Source organism: Capricornis sumatraensis, chromosome 8 (genome assembly GCF_032405125.1).
Source record: "Capricornis sumatraensis isolate serow.1 chromosome 8, serow.2, whole genome shotgun sequence".
NCBI classification, from domain to species: Eukaryota; Metazoa; Chordata; class Mammalia; order Artiodactyla; family Bovidae; genus Capricornis; species Capricornis sumatraensis.
In genome coordinates, this window is record NC_091076.1 from 43,604,239 (window position 1) to 43,627,764 (window position 23,526).

The window sequence follows — 23,526 nt, forward strand, 5'->3', positions numbered from 1 at the left end:
ATCATGCAACAAGGATGGAGTTATTTTAGGTAATAAGGTAAAAATTCATTGATGGAGTGACATCTGTACTGACATGTGATGGATGCGTAGGAGCTAGCCGAGATGAAAACTATGAGAACGTTCAGATTTAAAGAACAGCACATGCCAGCATTCTGAGGCTTGTTACATTTTTAAGAACTCAAGCAATTATAGCTCAGCTAGTACATGGTTAACAAGCGAGGCAGCAGACTGAAGCGACTCAGCAGCAGCAGCAGCAGCAGCAGCAGCAGCAGCAGCAGCAGCAGCAGCAGCAGCAGACAGAGCTGGAGTAGAATTACCCTCTTAACAATATCGACTCTTCCAACTCCTGAATGTCGCATATCCTCTCATTTCTTTATTTTTAAATGTTTCTCAGTGATTCCTAATTTCTATTTCTTTAGATTTTCCTTTCCTCCCCCACTTTCCTCCACTCTTTCATCTCCCTTTGGAAACGATATATCTTCTCATTTTCTTTCCCCACTTACTTTCCCCAGAAATTTGACAAAAACATATCTCGATATCAGAAGAGATGGGAAGGATCTCCACCCATTGTGCTATTCAGAGGGCATTTCAATCCTGAAATTCATGTTCTTTAGTTCTGGGAAATTTTCTTGAAATATAGATTTAACAATAGAAAGAAAGAAAGAAAGTGAAGTCGCTCAGTTGTGTCCAACTCTTTGCGACCTCATGGACTCCTCCAGGGGGAGGAGAACCCACCAGGCTCCTCCATCCATGGAATTTTCTAAGCAAGAATACTGGAGTGGGTTGCCATTTCCTTCTCCAGGGGATCTTCCTGACCCAGGGATAGAACCCGGGCCTGCCACATTGCAGGCCGATGCTTTACTGGTAATTCCTTTGTCTATTCTTTCTCAAATTTTTCTTATTTAAATGTTGGGGCATTCAGGATCAGTCATATAGTTTTCTTGTATCTTCTTGCCTATATCATCATTCCTTTTGTCTTTTTGTTTTACATTTTCATATATTTCCTCAATTTGTTTATTCATACATTTTTATTTCTATTATTGCATATGCTTTTTTGCTTCTGAGTCTCTTATTCTATTCCTTTGTGCAGTATTTTATTTCCAAGGATGCAATATTTTACCATGTCTTTGAAGATACTACGGTTTTTTATCTGAACTCCCTGAAGAGTCCCTATTTCCTCTAAACGACCCTTTATGTTGACTGGGTCTGTGCTCTGTCTTCCTTGTTAGAGGCTTTTCTCAGATGTTCAGAAGTGTACAATGGTCTTTTCATATTTAACAGTGGGACATCAAAAAAAAAAAAGGTTGGAGACTCTGTGTCTGAGGCTGTCCAGAAAGACTGCAGATAATACTTGGGTTTTTAAAACAACTGAATTCTAATTGACATACAATACTATTTTAGTCTCAGATGTGCAACATAGTGATATAATGCTTATTCAAAACATCAGGAACTAGAGGGCTAGATTATCTGAGGGGTCTTTTCATCTCTTTGAACCTCTATATGCCTTGTCCTTCCCTGCACCAATCCATCTGTTGTTTGGTCACTAAGTCATGTCCAACTCTTTGCAACGCCATGAACTGCAGCATCCCAGGTTTCCATGTCCTTCACTATCTCCCAGAATTTGTGAAGGTCAAACTCATGTCCTTTTAGTCAGAGATGGCTTATTTTGTTGTTGTAGTCATTAGTCACATCCAATTCTTTTGTGACCCCATGGACTGTAGCCCGCCGGGCCCCTCTGTCCATTGGATTTCCCAAGCAAGAATACTGAAGTGGGTTGCCATTTCCTTCTCCTGGGGATCTTCCTGGCCCAAGGGTCAAACTCATCCCTCCTGCATTGCAGGTGGATTCTTTACCACTAAGTCACCTGGGAAGTCCAGTGGTTTATTTAGAAAGCTCTAAATCATTAACCAGCTTCAGCATGTATGTTTGGTTGGGTATACATGTGCATATGTTAAACTGAATATCCTTAATTACCCTTATCCTTAAGGAATCATATATTTTTATTGTGTCTCATTTTCAGTTATAGATCTTACATGCATAACCATATGTGTAAAAATTATATATGTTTTAATTTTTGATATATAAATACTTGGATTAATAAGTTCATGTGAAAACTACCACTTCTGACTATAAATGCAGTCAGAAATTTTGTACCCTACACAATTCTTACTGCCTTAGTCTGAAGTGTTTGTTTTTCCTTATATTTTCATCTGCGACTTTTTATTTTTATTACCTTTCTGTTAGTTATTCAATTCACCTTCAGGATATTTGCATACTTTCAACTAACAGGATAAAGATCAATGAAGCTGGATTTTTAATCCTTTGTCTGAGTTAAGGTATGTTTTTTTTCTTAATTGTTGCTGAGTTTCTTCTTTCTTGACTTACTTTATTTGTACCAGTGATAACAAGGTAAATATCACCCAAATAAGGTTGAGACGTTTTTGTTAAGTATGTTATCAGTCGTCTTTAGTTTTTCCATCCAGAGATATTAGCACTAGCCCAACCAGTTCAAGAATACGAGAAGCAGTCTTATTTGCTTTATTTACTACTCTGTCATAATTATATCAATTCAGAAATGAGTTATGTCTTAAATCAGCAAATCAACCTTTCCTGCATTAAAGTCAAATCCGTCCTTGTCAACACGCATACCCTGTCCGTTAGATCACGAGCTTGACGACCATGCCGCGTGAAACCAGCAACCCACTCGGCAAGGATCCCTCTTCTCGCTCCGGGCCCATGACTTCTTTCAAGAGGAAGGACTGGATATCACTTGACACAGAGCCATGGGCATCTCTCACAGTGCCTCAATGGTTCTTATAAAATGAGGCTGACAACATAACTCATAAGCAGGGGGCAATAAATGTGAGCCATCTGAAAAAGCTGCTTTGTGTTTTAAATAAGAATAAATCACTCAAAATGTGAATGTAGAAAGACAAGCTGGACTGGAATGATGACAGCTTTTGGAATTAAGATTAATTAGGGCAAGTCTAGCCAACAGAAAGATTATTATGATTTTAATACATCTGAGTGCTGTAGAATTTGATGCATTTGAACTGTGGTGCTGGAGAAGACTCTTGAGAGTCCCTTGGACAGCAAGGAGATCAAACCAGTCAATCCTAAAGGAAATCAACCCTGAATATTCATTGGAAGGACTGATTCTGAAGCTTCAATACTTTGGCCACCTGATGAAAGCAGCTGACTCATTAGAAAAGACCCTGATGCTGGGAAAAATTGAAGGCAAAAGAAGGGGGTGACAGAGGATGAGATGGTTGGATGGCATCACCAACTCAATGGACATGAACTTGGGCAAACTCCAGGAGATGGTGAGGGAAGGGAAGGCTGGCGTGCTGCAGTCCATGGGGTCACAAAGAGTTGGATACTTGGCGACTGAACAGAAACAACAAATATATATCTGAAGGAACACGGAAAGAAATTAAGGCAGCTTGGGTTTTAGTGTGAATGACACTACATGCTTTCTTTGGTATTTTCATCCATCCTAATGTTATTTCACCTTTAACACTGTATGACTGAAACACTATTATAAATGCTAACCATAGTCTGCATTTTACTTTAGAACACAAATATGTTATATTTTGTAGATAGTTACGGAATTATATTTAAGAAGTAGCAATTACGTTCATGTAAAATGAAAGAACAAGTCACACAGAAGTTGCCAAGCTGGATCTCAACTCATCACTACTCCCTCTGGAATAATATCTTTAGTAATATATGCACATCAGTGTCAGCCTTGAATGGTGGTTCACAAACACCACTGTGGTCACAAATTATTTTAGAGCCAAAAGAACACTGGCAATTCAATTTTCTATTTGGAAAGTTTCCAGCAAATTACCATTAATTATCATCACTTAATATAAAAATGAATATTTTACTTCTAAAAAAGTAAAAAAAAAATACTCACTGTACTTATTATACTTTGTTTCTGCACAGCAGAAAAATCAACATATTGAAAAGGCATCACATGGAATGGGAGAAAATATCTGGACGTCATCTCTCTGGTAAGGGGTTAATGTCAAACAGGTATTTCTCCAAAGAAACATACAAATGGACAACAGTTATAAGAAAAGGTGCCCAGCATCACTAATCATTAAGAAAATGCACATCAAAATCAAAATTAGCTATTACCACATACCTGTTAGAATGGCTATTATCAAAAAACAAAGGGTAATAAATATTGGCAAGGATGTGGAGGAATTGGAACCCTATATATTGTTGATAGGAATGTAAATTGATGCAACCACAAGGGAAAACAGTATGGAGGTTTCTCTAAGAGACAAAAACAGAAGCACCATATGACTCAGCAACCCCACTTCTGAGTATATACCCAAGCTTACTGAAATCAGGATCTTGAATAGGTATCTGCACCCTCATGTTCACTGAAGCGTTATTCACAATAATTAAGATAGATATGAATGAATGAATGAAAGTTGCTCAGTCATGTCTGACTCTTTGCAAATCCATGGACTATAGCTGCCAGGCTCCTCTGACCATGGAATAATCCAGGCCAGAATACTGGAGTGGGTAGCTGTTCCCTTTCTCCAGGGAATCTTCCCAACCCAGAGATTGAACCTGGGTCTCCTGCATTGGAGGTGGACTCTTTACCATCTGAGCCACCAGGGAAGCCCAATCAAGATAAGGAAAACCTCAAATTTAATTTGATGCAATATTATTCAGTCTTAAAAAAGGAAATTCTGCTGTTTATGACAACATAGATGAACCTAGACACCTTTATGTGAAGCGAAATAGCCAATCACTGAAGGACAAATGCTGCATAATTCCATTCAAAGTCGTAAAAAGAGAGAGTAAAATACTGGTTGCCACGGCCTAGGAGGTGGAGAAATTTTTTTTTTTTTAATGGATATAAAATTTTAGTTATGCAAGAGGAACAGATCTAGAGATTTGCTGTAGGGCACAGTATATACTGTTAACAATATAATACTGTGTACTTTAAAATATGTTAAAATGGTAGTTTTCTTACCAAATCACACACTCACATAAGAACACAAGGAAATTTTTGCAGATGACAGATGTTTAGTACTTTGGTTGTGGTGATGGTATCACAGGTTAGGTATATGTCCAAACTCATTAAGAAGGACTAATGTTGAGGCTGAAACTCCAATACTTTGGCCACCTGATGTGAAGAGCTGACTCATTTGAAAAGACCCTGATGCTGGGAAGGATTGAAGGCAGGAGGAGAAGGGGATGACAGAGGATGAGATGGTTGGATGGCATCACTGACTCAATGGACATGAGTTTGAGTAAGCTCCGGGAGTTGGTGATGGACAGGGAGGCCTGGCGTGTTGCAATCCACAGGGTCGCAAAGAGTAGGACATGACTGAGTGACTGAACTGAACTAATAAAGATACACATATTGAATGTGTGCAATTTTTCATATATCCCTAGATTAAGCTAAAAGTCATAGAATTAAATAATTAGTTCTTATTTTTTACTTAAACCTTAAGCTGCAGAAGGACAGGATTATATTGGTCATTTTTGCTATATTATATTTAGTGTATAGTGGTGGGGAAGATCCCCTGCGGGAGGAAATGGCAACCTGCTCCAGTATTCTTGCCTGGAAAACTCCAAGGACAGGGGAGCCTGGAGGGCTATAGCCCTTGGGGTTGCAAAGAGTTGGACACAATTAAGATATGCACTCACACCTGTAATGTATTACCAAATAAATACTTGAAGAAATAAATGAAAATATCTTTTTTTAAAAAAATAATGGCAGCCAATAACTAGACACATTCGCATGTATACGTACAGATAATTGTCTCTTTATGTATTTATTTATCCATTTATTTCTTTAATTTCATTGTGGACCTTTTAAATTTTCATTAAAGCTTTCTAAGGGCCTATAAGCCTGTATTTGGTAGCCACTGGCCTAGTGTTTATTTGGATGGCTGATGTCCAATTTGTCCATCTGGACATATTTTTACTGATGACTAGCATGCATTTACCGAATAAGGAGGATTAAATGGAATAATGCATATAAAAGCATTTCTAATCTGTAGAGCAGCACAGAAATATAAGGTATTAGCCATTGCTGTGGTTATGATATTGCCTTAAAATGCACAGCAGTAAAGTCTAAGCTAAAAAAAAATCCTCCTGTGTACTTAGAAATCAAGATTATGTAGCATTTTTAGAAATGAAATTTTCCCACAGGAGTTTCCACCACTGTCTTTTTTCATTTGTTTTGCCACATAATCTAGCCTACTATAGAAACTGTAAAAATATAAAAATGGAATTGTCAAGCTATAACCATCTCTTGAGATTATCACAGTAAATATAGATACATCTTTAAAAGTTTTGGGGCATATCATGTAAACTAAGATTCCGTTACAGGGAACGAAACGCTTTTCTGTAATGAATTAAAAAAATATAATGCTTTTCTTCTCAGGCTAAATGATTTGTAGAATCATCAAATGTCTTTTTTTTTTTAATTATTTGTTTGGAATATAAAAATTCTTAATACTAAAAAGACAGTGTCAGTTGCTCAGTTGCATCTGACTCTTTAGCGACCCAATGGCCTGTAGCCTGCTAGTCTCCTATGTCCACGGGATTTTCCAGGCAAGAATACAGGAATGGGTAGTCACTCCCTTCTCCTGGGGACCTTCCCGACCCGGGGATTGAACCCAGGTCTGCTGCATCACAGGCAGATTCTTTACCATCAGAGCCACTAGGGAAGACCAAAAGCACAGAAACAGCAAATTCCACATTTTATGCAGATAACCTAGTGTCCTATCAGCAACATTATTCATCCCACATTAACTCAGTCACTCTTTCCTAGGCCGCCTCTTGGGCCATGACCTGAACACTGCTTCATACCAGCACTGTTACATTTTCGTACCCTAATCTGCATAGACTCACACACATCCTCACACACATCTCCACACACATCCTCATATTGCATGGAGATCTCTAGAACTCTTAATTTTTAACTTTCTCTTAAATATATTAGCCCCCTCTTCCTAGCTAAGGCTTGTTTAGCGACAAAGGAAGAATCAGATGGTCAAAGAGAGTTTGGCTGAGATGAAGATGGTGGAAACAAGAGAACTAGCTGAACTTTTCTGAGATCATAAAACTACACACTTGTCTGGGGATGTGAAACTCGTTTCTTCTCCAAGCTTCACTATCTCTGATCCCAGCTCATTCAGGATTTTAGCTTGGAAAAAAAAAATTTTTTTTTTTAATCTTGCTTGCCAACATAGGGGTTAAAGGATTTCCAGCTGCTTAATATAATTTTATTAAGTGCTTGTTATATACCAAGTATTTTTCCAGGGACAGAGGAGAGAGCAATAAACATATAAAAATTCCTGGAGTTTATCTTCTAGCATAGACTACAGTGACAATTAATTGAGTGAATAAGAGAATTACATAGCACCTGAGAAGGTAATGTGTATTGCTGACAAATATAAAGTGGGTAGGGAGTGAGAAGTGTGTGTGGGAGTGCATGCTTCACATTTAAAGGTAGAGTTTCAGGAAGTTTCACTGAGAAGGTGATGTGTGAGTGAAGACTTCATGATAAAGAATCCAGTGAGGAGGTGTCTGCAGAAGACTGCTTCAGGCTATGGAAATAGTAAATGCAGTGGCCCTTAGGTGGAAATGGGACTATGATTTTTTGAGAGGCCATTGTGGCTGGACTGTAGTGAGAGAGGTGAGGGGCAATAGCACACAGGTGGGAGGGGAAGTAATATATGTGGGAGTCCAGCAAAATATTGTAAAGATTGGCTTTTACTTTAAATGAAATGGCAGGTCAGGTTAATGGATTTCTGAAGCCGGAGCAGGGATAAACATGCGTATTTAGGTTGCCACCTTAAGCCAGAATCAAATTAATTTTTAAAAGAATTCCTGGTGATAGAGCAAATTACAAACACACCACTGAAGCCTTTAACTTCATATCCAATTTTATTTATTCTTGTTTGAGTTGTGTGTGTGTGTGTGTGTATTTGGATCTGAAGATATGAACACCCAGCATGACTAAGACAACAATGTAAGAAGAAAAAAAATTAGCAAATATGCTAAGGACAAAAATAGAATATTTCATTCTAAACAGTAAAATAATGAACTAATCTCATTAAAATCAAGTACAGAAAGGGATACTTATTATCACTATAATTATAAAACAATTACAGATTTTAGCCATTGTCATAAATTCAGGAAATGGCATAATTTGTACAAGTAAAGAAGAGGAAGTGACTCAGCTAATTTGCCTTGATAAAATTATTGCATATCTACAAAATCCAAAACTTCTGGAAAAAGCTATAAATACTTAAAAAGGAACTTGAATTATAAAAACATTAAGTTGCTATTCTCTATACTAGCAATAACTAGCTGAAAATTTAAAAATATGCTAAGAAAAACTACAAAGCACAATAATAATTAAAAAAATATACAATCTTTATAAAACTATCTTTATGGAAAGATGCAAATATGTGAATAAAACTCATTTCTAATTTTTGGATTGAACATTTAATATCATTAAATTTCAATTTTCTAAAATTAGTTCTCAGAAAACTAATTTTATAATTAGAAAACAATATTGTCTTTATAGACAAAAATATTTTAATAAAATACTAAAATTATGGATATAAGAATAATTAGGGTGATATACCTTACCAGTTATTAAACTATTCTAGAGAGACAGTGTAATCAAAACAGTATGCTTCTAGCATTAGAAAAAAGCAATAAAACAATGGCATCAAAAAAAAAAAGACTCTAAAATTATATACTGGCATAAAATTACATAAAAATATGTAATTTAAAAAAATTTCAAATTTAATATATGAAATATTGTTATTTCAATGTGAAAGGACTATTTATTTAATAAATCATCCACTCCAGTATTCTTGTCGGAAAAAGTCTATGGACAGAGGAGCCCAGGGGGTCGCAAAGAGTTGAACATGACCAAGTATGCATGCCTGCACGATGCTTGATGCTGGCACGTCTATCTTACAGAAAATAATGTTGGCTTTCCCCTTTATGAATTTAATTTAAAAACTTCTGGTTGGATTAGATGAATAAAGGTAAAAAACAAACAATACTCTCCTGGTTTCAGAGATCAAGGAAAGAATTCCAGAAGCTATAAAAGAACCATATTTAATTATGGATACAAAAACAAATTACAAAATTTAACATAATCAGAGTCAAAATCCCCCTAAATTGGAGGGAGATATGTATGTCAATGATTAAAGACCAAGAAGAAATGTGAGAAGGAAACAGCCAAGTTATTCATGTTGGTTACAGGGTGGGGCTGGGGTGGAAGAACAGAAGGGAGTGAGGCAGAGTGAGAAGGACAATGTAAGGGAAAAAGAAGAAATACTGGAAAAACAGGGAGATAAGTATTAGTGTAGTATCTACTTACTACTACACGTAAAGATCAATGGGCACATTTGAAAGCCTCAAATTTGAAAAAGTAAATGAAATAAAAATAGATATTTGACTTTGAGACTGGATTTCAGAAAATATTCAGAAAGGGGGAATTTTTAATCCATGTCATCAGTCCATGATAGCAAATGAAAAGAGTAAAACATAACTATACTAGAAAGACTAACATTTATACCCAAACAGTCCATTCCTTGTTAAATTTATTTTAGATAAAGTTAAATAATTCAAAACTGAATGGGTACTCAAAGGAGGTATTTCCAATGCACTGTATGTTCCAACTGCTTTGTTCTTGGTCTTCTCTCCACCGGTTTTTTTTGTTTGTTTGTTTTTTAAATTGGAGTTATGGTTGCTTTACAACGTTGTGTTAGTTTCTGCTAGACAGTGAGGTGAATAAGCAATATCCTGACTCAACCAACAGTTCTAGAATTTTCTGATCCCATGACCTAGCAGCCACCATTAAACCTCAAGGAGAACTGAAAAGGAAGTGGAATGTATGTAGAAATCATGAGTGCTGCTGAATAAATATCCAAACCTAAGTCCTAATAAGCTGTGTAAGTAAGGAAAGCCAGATTCAAAAAAAAAAAAAAAGAAAGAAAAGAAAAGAAACCCTTTAGATCAGGGGTCAATGAATTTTTTTGCAAAGGGCCAGACAGCAAATATTTTAAGCTTTATGACACATACAGTCTCTGTTGCAATTACTCAACTGTATTATTGTAGCTCCAAAACAGTCACGCTGCTGCTGCTGCTGCTAAGTCATGTCAGTTGTGTCCGACTCTGTGTGACCCCATAGATGGCAGCCCACCAGGCTCCCCTGTCCCTGGGATTCTCCAGGCAAGAACACTGGAGTGGGTTGCCATTTCCTTCTCCAAAGCAGTCATAGACATTGTATAAATGAGTATGGCAGTTTTTCAATAAAACTTTATTTACAAAAATAGGAGGAGAGCTGGATTTAGCCTATAGCCCTTAGTTTGCCAGCCACTGGTTTGGAATGATTTATCACTGTGTCCTCCAATCAATAGAAACGTGTACACAAGATGATCACTCTATCAAAACATTTTAGTCTTCTGGAAAACATTGGAAGAACAAATGAATTTCTACCTGGTTTCACCACAGAATAACATTTTATTTATGTTTGCCTTTATCTCTGTACAGATGCTTGATCATTCTTATAAACAACTTTAAATTTTTCTCTTTCCTGAAAGCTAAACTTTACTACAGTGTTTTCCTAATAAGTTGTGCATGGAAAAATAGTCATGCAGATTGAACAGCCCATCTCAGTTCAGTTCAGTCGCTCAGTCATGTCCGACTCTTTTCAACCCCACGAACTGCAGCACACCAGGCCTCCATGTCCATCACCAACTCCTGGAGTTCACTCAAACTCATGTCCATCAAGTTGGTGATGCCATCCAACCATCTCATCCTCTGGCATCCCCTTCTCCTCCTGCCCTCAATCTTTCCCAGCATCAGGGTCTTTTCAAATGAGTCAGCTTTTCACATCAGGTGGCCAAAGTACTGGAGTTTCAGCTTCAGCATCAGTCCTTCCAATGAAAACTGAGGACTGATCTCATTTAGGATGGACTGTTTGGATCTCCTTGCAGTCCAAGGGAACAGCCCATCTAATCATTGAATTTTTCTCATTTACAGAAGTTTGGATTGCTCCAGGCTTTATTTATCTTACTTAAAAAAAGAAATCTTTCTTTTAGAATCATCTTTAATTGCTATTATTTTTTTATTAAAGATGGAGAAAAATATTTTATACCATATGGATCAAATATATACTGACATTAAGGATTATCAAAGATCTAGATAGCTTAGCACAGTGATTAAGCAAACAGTGCCCTTTCTGCCACTTCCTGCCTTGTGATTTTGAGAAAATTCATTGTCTCTCTGTGTGGCAGTTTCTTCAGCAATAAACTGATGTTAATAACAATAACTTTTAAATTGGAATGTTACGAAAAATCAATAAACACATGAAAACCAACCGCTTAGAACAGTGTTTGCTACACAAAGAACACCCCATAAAGAGCTACTATTACCATCCAATTATTTAAAAAATTCATCTAAACAAAATTTTGGAAGAGTAATCAGCCTTAAAGCTACCAGACCCCTTTGGGATGTAGATGCCGCCAAAGCACAAGCCCAAGTACTGGAAGAGCTTTGAGGACATTGGTTAGTTTCATCTGTCACAGAAGATTCTTCTCTGTGGAATAATACAAAGACCTTCTGTTCACCTTCTTGTCAGATCAATAGCACCTTACAAAACAATTGGTTTCATTTAAATTTCAGATGGTGACATTGATGAGACAAGGGATGTCTCTGAGCATCATAGTCCTCATCTGAAAGCAAAGTTAATATTATTATCTATCTGCTTCAGAAGGAGAATAAGTCTCATTCTTTACACTTCAAAAAGGAGTATTTCAGAGGACTTTCCCACTGGGCAGGGGTTAAAAAAAATATGAAATGAAGACACACAGATTTTCTCCTCTATTACCCTCTCTTCTGCTCGAGAGAATGACTGACATCTGTTTGGTGAGACTGGGCCAAGTGTTGACCACTCAAATTCTTCTTTTTCAAAGCAAACTATCCTTCTGAATGTGAGTGTTTCCCTATTGTCACCCTTAAGGCCGTTTGGACTGTGAAGAAGGCTGAGCGCCGAAGAATTGATGCTTTTGAACTGTGGTGTTGGAGAAGACTCTTGAGAGTCCCTTGGACTGCAAGGAGATCCAACCAGTCCATTCTGAAGGAGGTCAGCCCTGGGTGCTCTTTGGAAGGACTGATGCTAAAGCTGAAATTCCAGTACTTTGGCCACCTCATGGGAAGAGTTGACTCATTGGAAAAGACTCTGATGCTGGGAGGGGTTGGGGGCAGGAGGAGAAGGGGATGACAGATGATGAGATGGCTGGATGGCATCACCGACTACATGGACATGAGTCTGAGTGAACTCCGGGAGTTGGCAATGGACAGGGAGGCCTGGCGTTCTGCGATTCATGGGGTCGCAGAGTCAGACACAACTGAGCGACTGAACTGAACTGAACTGAAGGCTGTTTCTAAAGGAGGGACGTTCTGCATTGCCCAGCCGTGCCAGGCCTCAGGGCGGCGTTTTGTTGTCATTCAGTCATGTCCGACTCTCTGCGACCCCGTGGATGGCAGCTCACCAGGCTTCCCTGTCCTTCACTACTTAGGAGGGAGGTCTATTCGGTCACAGACCTAAGACTTGGTCTCTAGTTAGCTAAGATACACTCATCTCCATGACTTGTTCCTCTTGGTTTTTAATTTGAGATCAAGGCTGTTGTTCAATCAACCTTTAAAACCCTAACAGAGAGAATCATTACAATACTTGATGTGACCACACATGTACAAATGTTAAATTTGTGGTTATTTTAAGAACATGTCTTCATTACAGTATAACCAATCTTCTTCTATTATTTATAACAAATGGAGTAAGAAAATAAAATGATAATATATAAACCCTCCTATCAAAAGTACTGTTTTCCTTTTTCTCCAATCTCCAGTGACAACTCCTCAGATCACTGATACAAAACCCTCCTAACAAACACACACACACACTCTCTCTCTCCTCCCCCCCCACTTCTTGACTCTGAATTTACAAAGGAAAGAGGGATTACTAAATGAGTTTCCTATTTTCAAACTTATTTGCCTACCTTTGCCCCTGACATAAATTCTTTCTGTTCCAAATCTGGAGCTGACCTTCTCAGCTTCCTCCCCCCACCTACACTGTAAATGTCACTCATTTCCACATTTCTAGGGACTTGATACTATAAACTCTCCCCCCATTTATTACAGCCTCCTATTCTACCTGGATCCTAATGTTAAACAACTCACTAAGAAAATCTCTGTGACAGGCATCTGTATGCAATATACAAATTGCAAGAGTCATAGAAGAAACATGTGAAAAAATAGCTAAAGTATAAAGTTTGGTATTGTTCCAAATGCCATAAGTTAAGTCAAATTAAATTAGAAGAGGGAAAATACCTGCTACACATGTCAATAATAGACTTTCTTTAATTTATAAAGAACTTTTATATAAACCAATAAGAAAAAAATAAACAAAACAATGGACTCAGTGCATGATTAGGTACCTTGCGAAAGAATATAAATATATATTACCTATTGACTAAAATATGAAAGATGTACAATCTCATTCATAATTAACGAATTAGGAATTAAAACATGATGATGCTAAATTTCATATATAACATTAGTAAACACCAAAACATTTAATAATACCCTGTGTTGCTACAGATGTGAAAATAAGTGCTTTTAATTGTATAGCTTGTTTACTGCTTAAAATACTTTTCATGATCATAAGCTACAGTTTTGGAGAAAAAGTAAAATATTATGTTAAAAACTTCTCTCTTGAGTTCATTTTCTCTCAATATATAGTTATATCATTCTTCATTCCTTAGATTCACTTTCCAAAGCAGTGGCTTGTATGCTCTGGGTTCATTTTCTCACCTCCTACTCACTTCTTAGCTACTTCATTCTGACTGTTTTTATTTCTCCATTCACTCAACACTTACTAAACCCTCAATTACTTCCACTTACAAAAAAAGTCCTCTCAAAATTATTTGCTTTGACACTGGTGGCCTCTGCTTTAAACCTGCTCCTCCACAGGTCACAGCACCATCTGGGTTTTCCTCCCCAAACTGTGAATTTGCTTTTTCTCTATCTCCTTTGTTGAGTTCATCTTTCTTCCGATCATTCAATGTTGAAGTCCCTCCAGGACAATTTCTTAGACTTTCTGTCTTCATTCTACATAGCCACATCTTCCATTAATAAAGCTAAATTATTCAGATGCACTGCTTATTTTTATTTATAGCCTATATATCTCTTTTGGGGTTTCCCAGGTGGTGCTAGTGGTAAAGAAACTGCCTCCCAATGTAGGAGATGCAAGATACATATGGTTTCAAGTCCTGGGTCAGGACGATCCCCCAGAGTATGAAATGGCACGCCATTCCAGTATTCTTGCATGGAGAATTCTATTTGCATAGGAGCCCAGCTGGCTACAGGCCATGGGGCTTCAAACAGTCAGAAATGACTGAGTGACTGTGTACACATATTTCTCTTTTGAGTTCCAGATTTACAAATTGTTTTGCTTTCTTGGCTATTTCTATGTTTGAAATGCACATTTAGGTCAACTTATCCAAACTGAACTCATGATCTGCTCTCCACCTCATACCTGGTTCTGATCCAATTGTCTTCAATAAAGGTACCATCAGCTATCTTGTTATACGCTTAATAATCTAGAAGTCAGCAAGTAAAGAACTAAAAAGCCTCTTGGTGAAAGTTAAAGAGGAGAGTGCAAAAGCTGGCTTAAAACTCAACATTCAGACAACTAAGATCATGGCATCTGGTCCCATCACTTCATGGCAAATAGATGGGGAAACAGTGGAAACAGTGACAGACTTTATTTTCTTGGGCTCCAAAATCACTGCAGATGATGACTGCAGCCATGAAATTAAAAGACACTGGCTCCTTGGAAGAAAAGCTATGACCAACCTAGACAGTATATTAAAAAGCCAGAGACATTACTTTGCCAACAAAGGTCCATCTAGTCAAAGCTATGGTTTTCCCACTAGTCATGTATGGATGTGAGAGTTGGACTATAAAGGAAGCTGAGTGCCAAAGAATTGATGCTTTTGAACTGTGGTGTTGGAGAAGACTCTTGAGAGTCCTTAGACCTCAAGGAGATCTAACAAGTCAATTCTAAAAGGAAATCAGTCCTGAATATTCATTGGAAGGACTGGTGCTGAAGCTGAAACTCCAATACTTCGGCCACCTGATGCAAAAAATTAACTCATTTGAAAAGACCTCGATTCAGGGAAAGATTGAGGGTAGGAGGTGAAGGGGATGACAGAGGATGAGATGGTTGGATGGCATCACCGACTTGATGAACATGAGTTTGAGCAAGCTCCAGGAGTTGGTGATGGACAGGGAAGCCTGGCATGCTGCAGTCCATGGGGTCGCAAAGAGTCGGACATGACTGAGCAACTGAACTAAATCTAGAAAACACCCTTGACATCTCCCTACACTCCTTATTATCCAACACATCAGCAGCTCCTACATATTTTTTTGACTTCATTGAGTTGTGCATGATATACAAAAAGTTGCACATATTGGATGTATACATCTTGGTGAGCTTGAACACAGACATATAGTCCTGATACTATTTTCACAAACAAGGTGATATGCACATTTTAATTAGTAAGGAGGGCATGGTCTATTGCCTTTTCATCATCCACACTGCCATAGTCCTCAATAGTGTAATTTTCATTAGAGATACTGTTCTTCTATATGCATCTGACTTCGCCTAATTAATAAGCCATATCCTGGGATTATCTTTTGGAAAATAACACCTATCATATTCTCACACCCCTAAAAAAAGTCTTCTCCAATGATGGAATAAATATCAAAATACTACAAGGCTGAAAATACTGTCTCCTAGGTTGCTCTCCAAATTTCTTCACACATATTCAGTGCTCAACCCATATGGTTCAGAGAGTTTTTCGTATGATCTGAGGCTCATGCATGTAAACAACGGGCTGTTTATAGACCAAACATAATGTAATTTGTCTGGTCTTTCCAACTCAAATGAAGATAAGGAGTAAAACAACTCCAGGCAAAGCAGGACATAGTTTGGCTAACTTTTACTTGCATTACAAATTCATCACAAAATTTACAACAAGTTTTAAGGCATTTAAATTTACTAGGTTTATTTAATTTTTGGAGGATAATCTAAAACAACAAAAACGAAGCTGAATCAAAATTAGACTGAATCTATCATGTGCTGTGTGTTTAGTCACTCAGTTGTGACTCTTTGTGGCCCCATGGACTATAAACCCCCAGGCTCCTCTGTCCATGGGATTCTCCACGTAAGAATATGGAACTGGGTTGCCATGCCCTTCTCCAGGGGACCTTTCCAACCCAGGGATCAAACCCAGGTCTCCAGCATTGCAGGTGGATTCTTTACTCTCTGAGCCACCTATAACCAGGGGAGTTATCATAAATATACAAACACTTCTGTTGCTAAAAGACTTCTCTCTTTGTGAAACTTAGAACAGCCACTAGGATAAACTAGTGTGACCTTGTCCAGTTATTTAACAATAGTGAGTAATCAATTGTCCATCAATAGATGAATGTTTAAAGAAGGTGTGGCATATATATATACATACACATACCAGAGAAGGCACTGGTGACCCACTCCAGTACCCTTGCCTGGAAAATCCCATGGATGGAGGAGCCTGGTGGGCTGCAGTCCATGGGGTCCCTAAGAGTCGGACATGACTGAGTGACTTCACCTTCACTCTTCACTTTCATGCATTGGAGAAGGAAATGGCAACCCACTCCAGTGTTCTTGCCTGGAGAATCCCAGGGACGGGGGAGCCTGGAGGGCTGCCGTGTCTGTGGTTGCACAGAGTCGGACACGACTGAAGCAACGTAACAGCAGCAGCAGCATATACACACACACACACACACACACACAATGGAATATTATACATAAAAATAATGAAATAATGCCATTTGGAGCAACATAGATGGATCTAGAGATTATTTAAGCAAAGTAAGTTGGAAAAAGAAAGAGAAATACTGTATGATATCACATATATGCTGAATATAAAATATATTTAAATAAAATAAAATATGACACATTAACTGTAAAATGGGGATATTAACAAAAAAAATGATAGTTTTTAACTGTGGTGCTAGAGAAGACTCTTTAGAGTCCCTTCAACTGCAAAGAGATCAAACCACTCAATCCTAAAGGAAATCAACCTGGAATAGTCATTGGAAACACTGATGCTGAAACTGAAGCACCAATACTTTGGCCATGTGGTGCAAAGAGCTGACCCATTAGAAAAGACCCTGATGCTGGGGAAGATTAAAGGCAAGAGGAGGAGGGGATGACAGACAGAGAATGAAATGGTTGGATGGCATCACCAACTCAATAGACATGAGTTTGAGCAAGCTCTGGGAGTTGGTGATGGACAGAGAAGGAAACCTGGCGTGCTGCAGTCTCTGGGGTCACAAAGAGTGGGACATGAATGAGGGACTGAACAACAACAAATTACCAAACTTAAAGGCGTCTAAAACTTGAAACATCCAACGTTGCTTAGAACATTGAGTTTCTGCTCCCCGCTCTTTCCTCTCCTGCTGACCTCCTTCTCCTTCCCACTCTCTTTCCCTTTCTCTTTATCTTCTAACACAGAACAGAAACTCAATGAAAGCAACATTTTTTATCTAATAAAAGACAGACAAAAGATGTACAGAGATAGTTTACTAAGAAGTATATATTTGTACTTTAGCATAAGAAAACAAAGTTTAACCTTCTGGAGAAAAAAATAAATTCAAATTATATTACATTGATATACCATTTGTCCAATAACAGATTTACAAATGAAAAGCTTGACACATATCCTGTCAGACAAGTTGAGGGGAAATAGCTACTTTCCATACATCACTGAAGGGAAAATAAAATTTTTCAAAAGGAATTTGACACTATCTAACAAAAGTACATATGCATTTATCTTTTGATCTAGCCAATCCCACTTCAGAGAATCTACCATGAAGATTCATCACTGTAAATATGAAACAGCACATGCCCATGATTGTACATTACAACATGTGCATGTGTGCATGCTTGCTCAGTTGCTCAGTTGTGTCTGACTCTTTGTTTCCAGTCCCACAAAGTGCAGCCCACCAGGCTCCTCTGTCAGTGGGATTTTCCAGGCAAGAATACTGGAGTGGGTTGCCATTTCCTCTTCCAGGGGATCTTTCCGACCCAGGGATAGAACCCATGTTTCCTGCACTGACAGGCAGATTCTTTATCACTGAGCCACCTGGGAAGTCCTATATATTACAATCTACTTTATAATAATAAAAGACTGGAAACAACCGAAATATCCATGGAAAGGGGGAGTGGCTGAGTCAACTGTGATACATTCTGTGGTAAAGTGTTAGTCAAGCCCTTTTCCCTTCTGCATGAGTGTTTTAGTTTCCTAACTATTGAACACTGTGCTCCTGGCAACTTGGTAAAAGTAGAATATCAGCTATATCCCAGCATTATCACCTCTGATGAAAATAACCTCTGACTGGTACATTGCATCTGGATTGAGAGGAATTGTAAATAAATTATAAATATTTCTCAAAAAACAACTTTTTTCACACTACAATTAAATTACACTAAATGGCCGAATGGAAATCAGGTATACTTATTTACATATATAATGAATACTCTGCTGAGATACAAGTATAAAGACTAATGTCTACTTCTGCATAATAGCTACTATCATAGTTTTACTAGAACAATAGTGTATAATTCTATCCACAAAGATGTTTATTAAAGTGAGCTCTTATCCTTTCTATCTCGAAAAATATTGATGCAGCATGACCTTCTATGAGAAATACTGATAAACATCTCATACAACAACAAAGGAATAAACAACCCAATCAAAATATGGGCAGAGGACCCTCAGTAGACAATTCTCCAAAGGATACATACAGATGGCCAACAGATACAGGAAAAGATGCTCAACATCTTAAATTATTAGAGAATTCAAGTCAAAACTAGAGTGAGATATCACCTCACATTGGTCAGAATGGTCACCATAAAAAGTTTACAGGTAGCAAATACTGGAGAGAGTGTAGAGAAAAGTGAACCTTCCTGCACTGTAGGTGGGAATATAGTTGGTGCAGCCATTATGGAAAGCTGTACGGAGGTTCCTCAGAAAATTGAAAATAGTTGCCATATGATCCAGAAATCCAACTCCTGGGTATATACCTGGATAAAGCTGCAATTCATAAAGATGCATGCACCCCTATGTCCACAGCAGTGCTATTCACAATAGCCAAGACATGGAAACAACCTAACTGTCAGTCAACAGATGAATGCTTTAAGAAGATGTGGTGTATATATACACACACACACATATACACAATGGAGTATTACCCGCACGTAAAAAAGAATGTGATGATGCCATTGGCAGCAACACAGATGAAGCTAGAGATTATCACACTAAATGAGATAAGTTAGAAAAAGGAAGACAAACACCATATGATATCGCATATATGTTGGATCAAAAATATGACACCAATAAACCCAACTGTGAAACAGACTCACAGACACAGAGAACAGATACCTGATTACCAAGAGGCAGGAGAAGAGGGGAAGGAAGGAAATGGCAGCCCACTTCAGCACTCTTGCTTGGAAAATCCCATGGATGGAGGAGCCTGATAGGCTACAGTCCATGGGGTTGCAAAGACTCGGACACGACTGAGCGACTTCACTCACTCACTCACTCACTCACTCACTGGGATTAGCAGATGCAAACTAGTACACAGAGGATGAATAAATGACTGTATTCAAATCCTGAGATAAACCAAAGTGGAAAAAAATATAGGAAAAGTATATATATATAACTGAATAATTTTGCTGTACAGCAGAAATTAACACAACATTGTAAATCAACTATACTTCAATTTAAAAAAAATAAAAGCTAAAAGCAGTAGCTTGAAATCAATAACCTCTGGGGGAAGAAAACACTGGTAATAATTCCAATGAGTCTTGAAATTTAAGTACATTTCCTCTTGTGTCCTGGTAACAATCAAATTCTTCATTCAATTAGCTAAATAGTTTTAATCATAGACAAGGTTAAACAATCTTTAAACTATTAATTTGTTGAAAATTGGTCCTTGTTTCCAAGTTAACATTTAGGTTTTACAAGTTGTAAATAATATATCTCAATATTTTCCCCAGTCAAGCTCTAAACCACTGTATCCATTGTAGAAAAATAAGCCCCTTTGTTCAGATTACTGATCTCATCCTGCTGTCAAGGCTAAGGTGTTTAGCAAGATTATTTCCGGGACCCAGACAGGACATTTTTCTTGGCAATGAGACAATAGATTACCCAGAGCTCAAATGAGAAGACCCAGTGGCCAGGTCCATATCACTCTAACGTTCTACAGATGAGCAGCACAGATGGAGAGATATATTGATTGATGAGGTTGTCTTCAAGGCAGAGTTATCTTAGACCTGCCTAACATTTTAGTTGAATGACCTATTAAACATGCCTGTCCCAAGGCAGCTGGATAGATTTTTAAGTAACTATAGTGGTTAAATGTGGAGTCCTGTAGGAAGCTCTGAATATAGTCTTTTCTCTTAATTTTGATTTCTTGTATCTAAGATCCATTTAAGTTTGCTCTGGGGGTAAGGGAAGGAAGGAGCATACAGAGAGATCAGGGAAATATATGCAAACAAAATTGCCTTGAAATACTAGGAGTTACAGGGTTAGCTGAATGGGAGTTTTTAGGAGGGAACATTAGTATAAAAATGCTAACTTCAACTGGAATCATCTAGGGTCTTTTTTTTTTTTTTTTCCTACACCAAGGATCTATGAAGAACCAGGAATCTGCTATCAATTTATAACTTTCCCCCTTTTCTATTCTATAGGTGACAGTAGAAACCAGTACAAGACTTTGAGTCAAGGTAATTGGGTTCCTGTGGGACTCTGACCATGTCATTCAAACACTTGGGTTATCCGTTTCCTCATTTACAAAATGAGAGTGAATAGATGATCTAAATTCTCTTTGCTGTTGTTTGTTGTTGGAAGTAGTAGGACACAGTGCTAACTGCTCAGTCTCTAGAGTTATACAGGCATTTGGAATTCTGCCTTCAAGGCATATGTCTATATAATAAATTATTATTACTGTAACTCAGCATTTACTGAGTCTTAAAAGTCCTTGACTATAAAATGGAGATGATAATGGTAGTCATCATGCAAGTTGTTCTTAGATTTTTTTTCACAGCACTTATTAACTTTTATCTAACTCATCATCTTCAAGGTCCACAAGGGTAGTGATTATTGTCTATTTTGTTCACTAATACAGCCCAAACATCTTAAGAGATACTATGTCTTAGTGGCTTCGACATGTCCAACTCCTTGCAACACCGTGGACTGTAGCCCTCTGTCCAAGGGATTCTCCAGGCAAGAATAGGGGAATGGGTTGCTATTTTCTTCTCCAGGGGATCTTCCAGACCCAGAGATCGAACCTTGGTCTTCTGTAACGCAGGCAGATTCTTTACCATCTGAACTATAGGGAAGTCTCTAGCAACTTGATATTTGTCAAATTAATAATTAAATGAAACAATGCATTTAAATGGTTAGTGAAGAACCTGACACACAGCACTTGATAAATGATCCTATAAATGGTCCTGATAAATGGTCCAGACCCAAAGTGCCTTTTCACTATGAAGAAATAGGAATAAAAAAATTAGGGATTTCCAAGGGAAGATGAAGGGGCCTAAGGACTGGACTGTGGTTTTCAGATATTTGAAAGAGAATAGCATATTACTTTCAAAAAGAAAAATATGATCCAAGATGTAGAAACTACAGAGAGATACTTTTAAAATTCAGAGAAAGGAAGATTTTTCTAATAGAATCGCTCAAAGATGAACTGGTGCTCAAGTAAATGTTGTATTATTATTAGCTAATCAATGAGAGAACTAAGAAATCTAGTTAAGGCTATGAATTTATTATTTCATGAATGAAATGATTTGAAAAGAACTTATCAACAGCACATACAGAATAAATTTTAAAATATACAAAATATTGAATTTTGGCCTTGTGATACTATTGGCAAAAAAGTGTAGAGGGAAAATGGCAAATATAGTACTTACCAACCTATTTTTCTTGGGTACATGTGATCAAAATACATTTGTTTGTTGATATATGGCTGATAGGCAAGTGCTTTGGATTTGTCTTATTTATGTTGGCAAAGCAGCAGACAGGAGCTGCAGAATCCATTGTCTCACTCCCCATAAAGAAAAACAGGACTGTTTAAAGCCAGCTTCTTTCTTGTTCTTTGCATCCCACTGGTAACACTGTACTTTGGAACATCAGAATATTGGCAGTGAGGAGGTTCCTGGATTGTGTGAAACTAGCTGATGCATCACTCTTTCCAACAAGGGATGATTTTAAACAAAACGTATGACACCGATGAGAATGGAATCTCACTCATATCATTTTTATGAAGGATGGTTGGCCTCATATAAAACAGTCCCATCAATCTACTGCCATCAGCTCAGACAGGAGAGAATTAGGTACATAAACTGGCTGTCATAAAATGTAGCCAAGCAGGAGCTAAGTCTCATCACAGAAGGTCAGTCAAGCATTCGGAAAATAAAGGAAGCATGTTTTCTTTAATGAGCCATCCAAAGCTAATAACAAGTTAGCTGGCTTTTAATTTGGACAGTGACACTAAGAAAGATGGAGTGGTTCTGAAGGTTGTCTCTCTTTAAATCGGCTACCTAGCCAGAAAAGATGTGATAATATCATGACTTTTTAAAGGTATGAAACGGTGAACCATGTTCACCTTTTCAAACTACGGTGTTGACTTGGATTGTGATGGCTAACTTTATGTGACATCTTGATTGGGCCATAGGGTGCTGAAACATTTGGCCAAACATTATTCTGTCTACAAGGATATTTCTGGATGAGATGAACACTTGTATGGGTAGACTGAGTAATGAAGCTTCTTCTCTAAGGTGGGTGGGCCTCATCCAATCAATGGAAAACCTGAAAAAGGTTGAGTCAGAGGGAACTCCTCCTTCAAGACTGCTTGAGTTGGGATATTAGTCTTTTCTGGACTTCAGACTGAAACTGAAGCATTCGATTTTCCTGAGTATCACACCTGCCAGTTTTTGGACCAGAGCAGTGACTTTGATTCTCCTGGGTATCTCTTTTCATAGATAAACACTGCCGTTGCTGCTTCTTTGCAGAACACTAACTAATATACTGACTCAACAAGATCAGGAGGAAATGAGATGAGTTGTGCCAATCAAGTATATCAGCCAGATAATTAAAGTCAAATTAATCTTTTAGAAACTCATCTGGTAACAATGTGAGTGATCAGGCAATGTGATAACACTTTTGAAATAAAATAATGAGCCAAATTACCAATGCCTTAAAATTAGTACTAAAAGTAATTCCCTCCGTTCTAGCCCCAAGTTCTAAAATGCTACGTTTTAAAAGAAGCTTACACAGCCATTCTTGGAATCAATTTCAGAAGAGACTGCATAAAGGTTGACATGTGTTTACTTATCAA

General features: G+C 37.7%; 1 protein-coding gene across 2 annotated transcripts in view; it reads right to left on the bottom strand.

Annotated features, from left to right (window-relative positions):
- Positions 1-23,526, bottom strand: part of GRM5 (glutamate metabotropic receptor 5) — a 622,492-nt gene that overhangs the window by 365,473 nt on the left and 233,493 nt on the right. The gene's annotated exons all lie outside the window — the stretch shown is intronic.